The sequence below is a fragment of the Apteryx rowi genome, unplaced genomic scaffold, assembly GCF_003343035.1.
Source record: "Apteryx rowi isolate R43461 unplaced genomic scaffold, aptRow1 scaffold_796, whole genome shotgun sequence".
In the NCBI taxonomy this organism is placed as follows: Eukaryota; Metazoa; Chordata; class Aves; order Apterygiformes; family Apterygidae; genus Apteryx; species Apteryx rowi.
In genome coordinates this window covers 93251-105183 of record NW_020451089.1, presented here as the reverse complement: position 1 = coordinate 105183, position 11933 = coordinate 93251, and the positions used below count along the sequence as shown (strand labels likewise).

At 40.3% G+C, this 11933-nt stretch overlaps 1 long non-coding RNA gene across 1 annotated transcript; it reads left to right on the top strand.

Annotated features, from left to right (window-relative positions):
• Nucleotides 1–466: 466 nt before the first annotated feature.
• LOC112977050 lies at nt 467–5205 on the top strand. The gene is made up of 3 exons (XR_003257291.1): nt 467–2397; nt 2945–3166; nt 3643–5205. It is a non-coding gene; the product is annotated as an uncharacterized LOC112977050 (long non-coding RNA).
• The last annotated feature ends 6728 nt before the right edge of the window (nt 5206–11933 follow it).

The window sequence follows — 11933 nt, the reverse complement described above, 5'->3', positions numbered from 1 at the left end:
TATGGACCAGATATTTTTCAGTGATCTGTGGATCTCTGGAAATAAATTCTTTGATTTGACTATCCCTTGTACCTAAGAAGGACTTGATTTTGCAAAAACTGCTAGGTGGAATGAACTAGATGCCTTCTCAGAGCCTCCCTGACTTCAGCACAGCTGTGTGAAGGCAAAAAGCCCTTCAGTTTATTTTAAGGTAAGATTTAAACTGCAAAACAAAACCATTTCTTATCTACAGAATCATAAATAAAACTTTTTTCCATGCCAGGAAAGATGATCTCCAGCTTGGAAATTTTGAAAGCTATCTTTCTGGAGTATCTTGCTGGAGGTATCTTTCCAATCTTAATATTTAGTTTATTTGTATATTTGGAAGCATTTCACTTTTTGTGTATTGCTCAAGACGTATATGCCTGCCACAAGGATGGAATATAAGGCTTTGATTTAGAAAATCCTTTACTGTGCACAACAAAAACCCACAGCAGTGTAGAGCACCTCTCTCCCACTACCTACTCAGCTTTTCTGACCCAGCACCCCACCAGGTGGTTTCATGGTGCTCATCATCATGGATCTCTAATTCCCTTTCCCACATTGTTTAGCCTAGGGACCAAAACCCACTCTCTGACATGGGTCACAACGATAACAGATGTAACTTTTGATACTGAAAACCTTTCTTTCACATATGTCCAAAACCTCTGTTTCTTTGGGGTTTTGTGTAGTCCCTGGTCCTTTAGAAAAAGGTAGCAAAGTCTGTATTCCCTAACACAATTCCCAGCCTCTCGCGATGTGCCTCTCCACCCTATCAGGGGCACCTGGCTCTTTCCTCAGCAGCAGCACCACTGCAAAAGCAACACAGACCAGGAAAGGACTACCTGCGTCATCAAATCCCAGTTGTCTGCTATTTTAGGACCATTCATATAATCCATTTGTAAAGTTATCAAGCTCCACCTTAAAACTACTTAGGCTTTATTGCCCCACTACACCTACTGGAAAGCTCTCATTTCCAAGAGGTAAGCTTCTACCTTTTAGTAGAAATACTTAGTATTAATTCTTCAGTGCATAGACTTGCATTTTGCAGTGTTACAGTTAATTCCACTTTCATTTCTCATAAACCTGTTAACCTTACTGAGCTGTTCTGCTGTTGCCAAACTGCAGCAGGAAGGATGTAAGTTTAAGGAGTTTTTTTGACACACAAGAACTGCATTACTGTTCTGTTGATAAATAGAAAATATTCTACTATCCCAGGAAGATCACAGTGACCTTGTTTGTACATTCAAAAATGAAAATATACACTCTCCTTTTGTTAAATTAGAGTGCTGGAGTATTCTGCTACACATGAAGTGCAAAGTTAAATTGCAATAATTAGGATTATGAAAAGAAGCATTTAGGTAATTTTCACAAATGTGATTAACTAATATAATTATTACCTAATATATTAATGTAGGAACCAATATGGTTAAGATAAAACTTAGAAAAAGAATTGGTAAAGCAGGTAACATAAAAACATAAGTAAGGCTAATTTTCTGTAGCTTTCCCTCAGCCATGTTTCTGGAAATTCTGCCTCTGACTTAACCATAGATGATGTCAAAATGAACAAGATATGCAATTTAGAAAAAAAGAATGCTAACTCTATTTCTGTTTAAGTAGTTCTGTAGCTTTCATAATAATTTTATTGTGTTCACGCGTGAACCTAGCAAAGGAACCAGTGTTCCCTGGGCTCTAGGCTAATGCGCTATTGCCATTACTAAATGATGCGCCAAAGCTCTGTCCTGACCCAGCTACTCTGTTTTGTGCCATTACGAAATAACAACAGCACACACCCCTACTTTTTGTGACAAAGTTATTAAAGAAAATATTTACTTATATCAATGACAATACCTGTCTTTGAATAACTCTGCTTGCAATCGCTAGTTCTTTTCTTTTTAGCCAGTTCCTCACCCTGCCTACAATTCTAATACTAATCTTCAAGTTCTCCATCTTAAACAATAATTTTCCCTTTGGCACTGTATCAGGTGCTTTACAGAAGTTCATATAAGTCTATCACATTTTTTCAGTTACCTTTATTAAGGAGAGAKATCCAGTTTGTTTTTCATGAACTACTGTTAGTAAATGCAGTTTGCATTTTATCCTCTTTTACAGTAACTGTAGTTTCTTTAATCATTCTTTCCATCAAAACAGATTTTAAAGTCCTTTGAAGTCAGACTGACAGACTAGCCAGATCTTCTTTCCTAAATATAGCATCATGTATTGATAGAACTGAAACCCTGCAACTTGTGGAATCAATGATGTTAACCGTTTTCTTCATGCAGACAGCAAATTCTGCCTACGCTCAGTAGACTATGCAAGCATTGTTGGTAGAGGAGCAGTAAATAAAAAGTGGATGCATTCCTCTGTCTGGCATTTCAAGTAAGATAATGGGAAATGAATAAACTCTATATTGCCCATCATAGAATTGGATAACTCTACATATATACATTTATTCTGGATTATATCACCAATGATTGTTCCACTGATGTTGCAGCTACCTGCAGGCCCCTATGGAGTAAGAACACAATTTCTGCAGTCTATAATGTTGAGTCACAACTATGTTTACAGCTTCTGTGCCTTGACAGATGGTTCAAATGATTATGTCTGATAGCAGGATCTGGGCATATGGCAAAAAGTGTAGGTCTATGGCATATTATTCCTTAGTCTTACTGTCCACAGCATATATAGGAGATTATCCTTCCTTATTATATTGGAGCCACCTTTTGCCCCAAGTCTGAGAGAGAACCATACTGCTCCTTCTTTCCTTTTTCATGTAGTATTCCTTCCAAAATGTCTTCTTAAGTGGCATACCAGTGCATCTTGGGTGTTCACATGGGGTTTGTTACTTTGATTCTCCCTTTCTCATCTCTCCAAACAAGAGGATTTTGTAAAACATGAAATAACTGTTCTGTTCTATTTTCCTTAGGAGGAGGATTTTAAGCTTGGGCTTTAAGAAAGATGTTGACAAAATGGGGAGAGTGAAGAAAAAAACAAGTAAAATGGGAAGAAATTTAGAAAATGTGGCCTATGAAAAAAAGATTGAATAAATTAGACTTGTTTACTCCAGAACAAGGAAAACTGAAGAGACTTCATGGAGGAAGGCTGGTAATAACCTTCTTAAAAGTAGAAGATGTAAAGGACTATCTAGGTAAGCTTGAGCTTATCTTAATGCAAGGGGCCTGAAGAGATTCTTTTGAGATCTATCAGTCTTGCATTTCTATGCTTTTGTCCCAAGATGGAAAGTCATTATCAATGCCACAGATAGACATTTTAGGAGTTTTGACCATCAGTACTTTGAGCATTGAGATGGTTATTTTCATCCATATATCTGTATACAAACTGTTCTATTTTCCTTTTCTCAAGTAGTTCTATACAGGATTCAGAGATAAAGGTGGCCTATAGCCAAAGAGGTGGCAATCCTCCACCCAGTTCCACCTAGTCGTTCACAAATTATAGGTGAGCACACACAGAATGGTGACTTTGTATGTGTGCATCTTCTAGGAAGTCTTTACTTGTTGTATTTCGCAGGTTATTCCTCTGGAGATGAACAGAGATTTGTTTTGCTGAAGCTAACTGTATTAATAAAATGTTGTGTGTATTTCCCTTTTTCTTTGGGTGTTACAGTATCAGATAAGGAAATATCACCTTCCCTTTATAAGAAAAGGAGTAAGCAGAGTGAAGATCAGCCAACTACTTCCACCTCTGTTCTTACACCAAGGTCTCATCAGTAGACGAATGGCTTGAGAAACAACAGATTTCATGTTTGGAGACTGGAAACTGTGACAAAAGTACTGTGGGAAGCACAGAAGGGATTAACTGTAACTGCTGTGTCAGTCATCTTTCTACACTGTTTATCGCTTCTTCCACAGAGTGCTATACTTTTCCTTGTCTTATGCAATGTGCTAGCATTAACGCGAAAGACAGTCCCGCTCTGAAGAGGTGAACAGAGAAGGGCAACTTTGTTTTGCAGAGGATTGTGCTATTTCAGAATACAATTTCTTTCTGTCTGGAGCAATCCCCTATTTAGAAAAAAGGAGTGGAACTGTGGCTCTGGGGAACTGCCTGAGGTGGAGTGCCCTGAGCCATGAGCAAGAGGACTCCCCACGCAGCAGGCTGCCCCACAGCTGTGGACACTGAGAGCTCCAGCTATCAAGGAAATGAGAGCTTGGAAGCCCTGAGAGCCAAGGCTCCCGGCACTTCCCAGATCTCTGCCAAGGAACCAGGTCAGCAAGCTGTCAGGAAGCTGGGTAAGGTTCTCACTGAAACGTTAGATTTTGATGAATCAGCAAATACTCAATTAAAAACATGTCAGAATTTTTCCAACCGGCTCTACTCGCAGTCTAAACAAATAAAGGGCGGGGGGAAGAAATACTGTCCTTATTTTACACCACAGGGACTGAGGCACAGAGATACAAAGTAACTTATGCCAGGTGCTACAGCAAGCCTGCGCTCAGGAGGCAAACTGAGATTCCATGCAGTCCCTTAATCACAAGAGTATCCTTCCTCTGAGCTTAATTAATTTGCCATTACAATGACCTTGTGAGATAAGTATTGCTTTCATTTTATAAGTAGGAAACTGAAATAACTTTTACAACAGCAAATAGGAAGCCTGTATCTGAGCCAGGAGTTGAACCCAGTATTCCCAAAGCTGCTCAGCTTTGGTAGCAAGCCTAGCTTCTTCTTCTATGGACAAGGTACACAGACAAGCTACAGTCAGTTTTGGTGGATAACCTTAATTACATAAGTCTACTAATAGCAGCAATGGTATAGATTCCTACAGCAAAATATCTCTGTGTATGGTCTTCTCATACTGAAGGCATATTGTCCATACAAAAATGCTGTTTTACTGTGGCTAAAGCCCTTGTATGTGGCTTTGGGATAGCACAGAACTAAAAAAAAAAAAAAGGCAATATGTAAAGCTCTGTTTTCAAATAAAAGGAGGTAACCAGTGCTTCACTAAAAACTCACATATAGAGTTAAATTGGTTTTCCCGGCTCTGCTAAACACCAGCAGCTGTATATACCTAGGCATACCACATAACCTGTTTTCTCTACTCTCTTATAGCACAAGGTTTCTCAGGCTTCTGTATGCAAATACTAACTTAGTCCTTCAGCTGGATTTCCACTTTGAACACAGTACCTAATTGTAGGCAAGAACTGTAGCTCACCTTATATTAAAGTCAGTTCACAATTTTAATTAATAAGCTCTGATTTCAAATGCTTTTGTTTGTTTTCTTATCTTTGCCCATTTTAAAAGTTTGGGGTGAAATTTCTTAAACTGAGTTCTTTTAGGGAACGTAGTTATGGAAAACATGTTATTCTGCTTGTGTTAATATCCTGGTAACCTTTTTCTTTTCTACCAATTTGGGCCTGTGAAGAAGAATTTAAAATTTGATATGATAGTGACATCAAAGTAATGTTAGGTAAGTGATAAGACATCTGTGCTATGGATGTATCTTCTGCTGCTACAGTGAAAATCTGCTCAAATTCAGTGAAGTCACAAACCTTTTAAATCTGTTTGCAAGTGCATAATGGACATCTTGGAGTTTACCAACAAAAACGCTACAAATTCTCTTCTCACTGAACATGCCCAAGTCCTCTGCTCCAGGCTGTGTAGATACTAGCCTTCCTAAGGGACTGAGTGTGCTTCTCACCTTAGGCCTGGCCAAGGCCTATCTGGAGGTAGGCAGCAGGCTGTGAGAAGGTAACTCATTTTCCCATTTTCTCGGTGATCTCACTGCTGACACCTGAGTGCCACAGTGGAAGAGGAAGAGGCCATACAAGTTACAAGCAAAAGTACTGAGAGTTTGAGCAAAGGAGGGGGAAAGAGTAGAACTCTTGGTCGAGGGTGAAACTGTGACTGAGAATTGCGGAGGAAAGTCTGGACTGGGACCAAGTAGGCAGGAAGTAAAAATTAGAATTGCTTGAGCAAGGAGATTTTGACATACAGAAGACAGGATAACAGGATTAGGATCCCTCATGGGAAATTAGGAACAAACTAGGATTCACTAAGAGAAAGAGACTGACACTGTGTGAGAAATATGAATGGGATGCACAGGAGTCATGGGAGTAGAAGTACTTAGGTTTGCCTGGGAAGGAGGCAGGGAAAAAGCATGTAGATACAGAGTAGAACTGAGAACAAAGGATGGATTTTGGAAGGGAGACTAAGAGTTTGATGAGTGAAGGCTGGAAATAGGGTAAGGAGTCCAACAGGAGGAAGGAGAAAACTTGGAGCCAGATGAAAGGTAGAAGAGATCCAGCTTGATGCAAAAGAGTCTGTGTTCATTAAAACACACTTTCCTCAAGGGTCTATAAAGAGTCTTGAGAATCACCATTTCTCTAGGGTCATCAAGTATGTTTTAGAACCATTGACGAAGTGTGTTTTTCCTCCTTTACTAGTTTGGTTTATTCAATGGTGACACACTATACTAGATCTGTAGCAGAGTTTCTGAAAGTTGTTTTTACAGATAAATCCTATGACAGTCAATATAATGTCTCACATGAAATTCTGGAATTTCTTTTTGGATAAAGAAGAATGACTTGCAAAATGAAATCTTAAAAGTTAGCAAATACCATAACTAATGTTTCTTATGCCTGTGAGAGAGAAGATATAGAACAGCTTTCATGTGAGGCACAACAGAATAAAATTCAGTCTGGAAAAGGGACAGCCTACAGGGGATATGATAGAAGTCTGTAGAAATCACAAATGGCCACAAATAAGAGTGGAAAAGGCTTTTCTGTCTCTTTCAGTGGAAGACCTAAGGTACATAAAATGAACCTACAATGATCCAGGTTCAAAACAAAACAAGATGATTCTACTGCTTGCCAAAGGGTGGTGTTGATGCTGAAAGCCTGTATGGGTAAAGGAAAGCATGGATAGGTACATGTAAGATAAATTTGTTGATGATTACTGCTATACAGAAGTGTATCTGGCTCTGGTCCCTGAACTACAAAGAGAGGGGACYTGCAGAAGTCTCAGAGAGCAAGGGAGAAGTTTGCCCTGTCCTTACTCCTAGGTATCTGCTGCTCTTATTGATTTGTGGAGGGGGAAAATAGAGCCAGATCTTCAAGAAGAGGTTCCATAGGAGGCAGAGAAGGACTGAAACCTGTTAATGTACATCTGAACCAGGGTATCCCTTTCACTGCAAGGGCGTAAGTCAGAGGATTTTGTAAATCACAGAACACAACCACTGCCACCCAGAGACATAAGAGGGAAACTCCTCTGGTGGGCCATGGAGTTAGCTCAGAGCCCAAGCAGGCCCACTGGCGTTCCTCACCATTTTCTGATAGTAAGAGACTGGGTCTCTGGGCAGGACATGAACTGAAGAATGGAATAAGCAGACACAGGCCTGTAGAAGTGTTTCTGCGGTGGACTGGCTAGATGTTGTGCAGAATGGTCATGTGCTGTGTGAGAGGCAGTCAAGAAGCCTCACAGGATAGAAGTCCAAGAAGTAGTCCTGCAAGGCCAGAGTCAGTGGCCACCCTCCCACAAGTCTCACCTGAGATAGGAGAGGATTGCAGGATTCAAGGAAGCCTTCATCTCCTAGAGCATTAAGAGATACAGAAGGCTATGGCCACCATTAGAGACAAGGGACAGGGCTAGAGGACCTGTAATCTAACCTAGTGCAGCCACCCTTAAGAACTGTTTTCATGTTACATTAAACAATCACTGGGTAAATGCAGCTTCAACATGAGAGATGCCCATTATTACCTTGCAGGTCACTCTCCATGGTGACAGGAGCTATGGATTTGATACCCTCATCAACCTGAATCCAAGTTTAATCCAGTTCTTTATCCACGAGGGTGGAAATAGGAGGTGGCACCGGCTTCTTCTCTGGCCTTGTTAAAAGAAGTGTGAGTTCTACCAAACACTTTCAGAGARCTGTGGGTGGTGGATCCCAAGTCAACAGAGGCATTTCTGAAGTCCTGACTGAAGTTCTGGGAGGCAGGACTTAGGATGCAACCCTGTCCTCAGCATTTACTTTTACCTGACTCCATGCAAATACACACTGAGCCTGCTAATTTTAAGCAACGTCTTGCTCTGGCTGTTGATTCACTTTGGATACTATTCTGTCCTTCTTAACTTTCTGCATGACACGCACTGTACAGACAGCCTGGGTCTGAATCCACCTCTAAAGGTTTAAGTTTTAAACCTCAAGGCAGTTTGATTTGTATCTAATGTTATCTGGCTTCGCTTACTCTAATTGATAATTACAGTGAGTGGGTGACAGACTTATGAAACACCATCATGTGACTAGCAGTATGAGAAAATCATTTGATGTTCTCAGTGGGTGCTTAGAGACAGTTTATGGTTCCTTCTAGAGGGGACAGTCATGGGCATTTTTCACTATAAGATGAAAGTTTGATATTTTTCCAGTGTGTGGTGAGTGTCCAGTTTATAGGTGGCAACCACTGCCAAGGGAACTGAACACACAAATACTTATGTTCACAGCAGACAGACTCAGTTCTTTAGGCATGTCAGATTGACCCTTTGACCCCAAATTACAGGCTTGTTTATTTTTTTAAACATGTCAAGGCTGTTATGCCAAAGAAAATAATGAATACCTTAACAGGTTTGGAGCCCTAATTTCATAATGGAATGATCTTTCTTCTTCCAGCTGAAAGTAAAATGGCTAGTAATTAAGTCAGCTGATAGACTGACATTTCAGTTAAAGAAGGTGTTATTAGGACATATGCTTTCATAGGACTAAAGATTACAAACTGTAGAGATGGTCAGAACATGTTTTCTCATTTTGCCTCTGTACTCTAGAATGTGAAAGACCAGCATTCAAATTTCTGTGGTTTAAATCAGAATGATCTAGGATAAAAAGTACCTATGAATCCCAGGAAGAAAGGATTTGTGTGGCAGTGTCCTGAATCTAATCACTGTGGTAGACATACTCATTTCATGAATTTAAAAGTTTGAGTTTCATTCAGCTGCAGACATTTCAGCACCATATTACTTTTTGGTTAAAATATCTGAAAATTAATGAGGGTTGTAGAAATGCAGAATCAAAGCGTATAGCAGAAATTCAAAATTTGGCATAAAATTTAATGATATCCATCCTCTAAGTGAAAACAATGCATAGCTTCTGAAGCCTTACAAACACAAGGCAATATACCAGCATAATTTTTATCTCATAAATTTTGTAAATAAAACTTCTGGTAGGGACAATCTTATTCCAGTATAAAAGCTTTCATACAGGGGATTATACAGCCACACCATAGCAATATAATCATACTGATATAATTATACTAGAAAATTAAACAAGCCCTAAACCTCAGTACAGGAGACTTTGTACTTTTTGTGTGACTAAAAACTGAAATGGTACCCCCGTATATTTGATAATGTATGGTATCAATAATAAAGACAGGAAACTGCATTAAAACAGCCTGTTGAAAATATCAAATGATCAAAAGATGAAGCGGAAATGAATTGTGTGAGTGCGTGTGTGTGTGGGCACACTTATGGTATGGGAGGGTGATAGAGAGATTAGGATGTGAAAAAACATCAAATAGAAGAAAAAATATGTGGACCTTAAGTATAACAAAAAAAGGAAAAACGGGGCATACTTGAAACATGCAAAATGTAAAATACAGCAAAGAAAAATCAGGCAATCCTATTTACCTGTTGGTAGTACAGGAGAGAAAAAAAAAAAAGACATTCAAAGGAATTGATGGGCAACCATTCTAAAAGTGGTAAAGACAAATCTTTTTGTATATATGCCTAAAGAACTCAAGGATCCAAGTGGTCAATTTTAACTCTCGTCCAAAGGACTGAGTCAGATTCAAGGTAGGCATAGCCATCTACATAGAATAGCCATGTATATAAACATAGAAACAAAAGGGCTCCACAAATCCTAAACCGCAAGAATATTATTAAGGTTGCAAAGTCAACCACTTAAATTTATCAAGAAATGCCAGACTGTGTTAACTATGAGATTATGTACTACTTTTCCACAAGACTTCTATTGCATTTTTTTGCACAGAATGTACATTATTTTTTTGATGAGCTTGATAATTTATTTTCTTCTTTGTTCAAGGTGTGTCTTCAGTTCTTATTTATTACATGATAGTCAAACCATCCCCCAAAGGCAGAATTGTTCATTTCTGCAGATTTTGCATTCATCATAAAATCATAGTTCTTCAGAAATATTAGTGAACTTATTTTCACAATAGTCCTGTAAGGAGAGAATATGATTTTACACATAAGGAACCAGAGGCCTCAAGTTAATTCCTGGATATTCAAGATTTCTTTATTCCTTCCACACCCTCTTCTCTGCAGCTCATCTCTTCAGGCTATTCACTGGGCCTTTAATCCCGTCTTGCAAAATATGCCTTTAAGCCCAGCCAGCTAACTGTTTTCCCATATTTTTCCATGTTTTCCCAGTCCTCAGCCAATTGTCTCCCAATCCCAGCTCATTTTTTTTTTATTTTACCGCTAGTCTAAGTTTTTCAGTTCTAATCGCAGTTTCTTTAGACAAACACACCTAATTGCCCCAAATCCTAGTGTCTAGTTGCAGTCTCCTTTGGGAAGCAGAAGGTCCAGATCCTCTCCTCAATCTGTCCTAATGTTCCTGTCATAGTAGAAAGCCACTAATTCCTGCCCACTGCCATGGTGAAGGGCACGGCACCCACTGCCCACCTACGTGCTGGCCTGGGGTGCCTGCATACCTGTTTCTATTCTCCTGGCCTCAGCTTTATCTTCTCTGTATTGTGTTGAATTATTTTCTCTTCCCTGTTACTTTCTTAAGAATTTCTTTAAAAGAATTACTTTCTTTTCCATGTGGCCCTGACATGGACATCACAAAACAGAAGCTTCCTGCTCAGTCTTCTGCTCAGCCAATCTAGAATTGTGCAGCTTGGAGCAGAAAACGTCCCTGCCAAAAGAGGCCACGATGGGGAAAGTGACTGCACTCCAGTAGTCCTGAGCTCAGGCACTGCGTTCAGTCACTCAGTGAGGAGAGATATGTACAAACTGATCAGGACTGGGAGTACTTCCCCGTCCTTTTTGGAGGAGGGGAAGGAAGTAGAGAAGTTTAGTCTTGTTACRGACACAAAAGCTATGATGTGTGTCAAATACCAGTTCTTACTRCAGAGCACAGGACCACTGAGGCAGGTTGAAGAGAAGGTTGCCACGATATCTTTCCCCAAGCCTCATTTTGCTGACCTATTCAGGATAAAATTTTCAACACACTTTACAAAACAGTTCAGCCTGAGGCAAACAACAGCAACGGGAAGAGCTCCTGCTGGTTAAAGTCTGGCAAAGGAAACAATCTTAACAGAAGGTATTGAGCATCTACTTCTTTTATAACTGGATCTTCACAAGTTTCAGGATAAAATGTACTTTTTTAAAAGAAGGAATATATAATCCTCTAAGTAATAGTAAGAAACTTCCTCTTTGGGCAGGTTATTGCAAGAAATCCTGCAGAAAAGAATTGTGCAATCTTTAAAAGTAGCTGGTGCATCTGGCTGCTGCTGTTACTGCATTAGGGGCCAGGGATGAGCCCAAGCGAAGCAGGCAGCTGCCTACTTTTGTGAGTCAAAACACAAGCTGGCAAGCGTGAAACATGTACAAGCCCCAGACAATAACTGTTGAAGTTGGCGAAAGTGATGAATCTGATTTTCTTAGTGCTGCACTTCAGACTCACATAGGAAAACAAAACAAAAAAAAGGGAAATCCACTTCTGCTTACACTATGACAAAGTGAGTTAGAATTAACGCTAATTACAGGTTATCAGTCCCGCGTGGGTGCCGAGCAGCCCGGTGCCTCCCCGCGGGAGGACGGTGGTCCCGGGGGACCGCCGCGGCCCTTTCGGCGCACCGGGGAGCGCGCTGAGGGGGCGGCGCTGCCCCGCCGTCGGGGGCTGCGGGACGGCTGCTCCAGCCCGCGGCCTGCAGGCCCGCCGCCCCGCT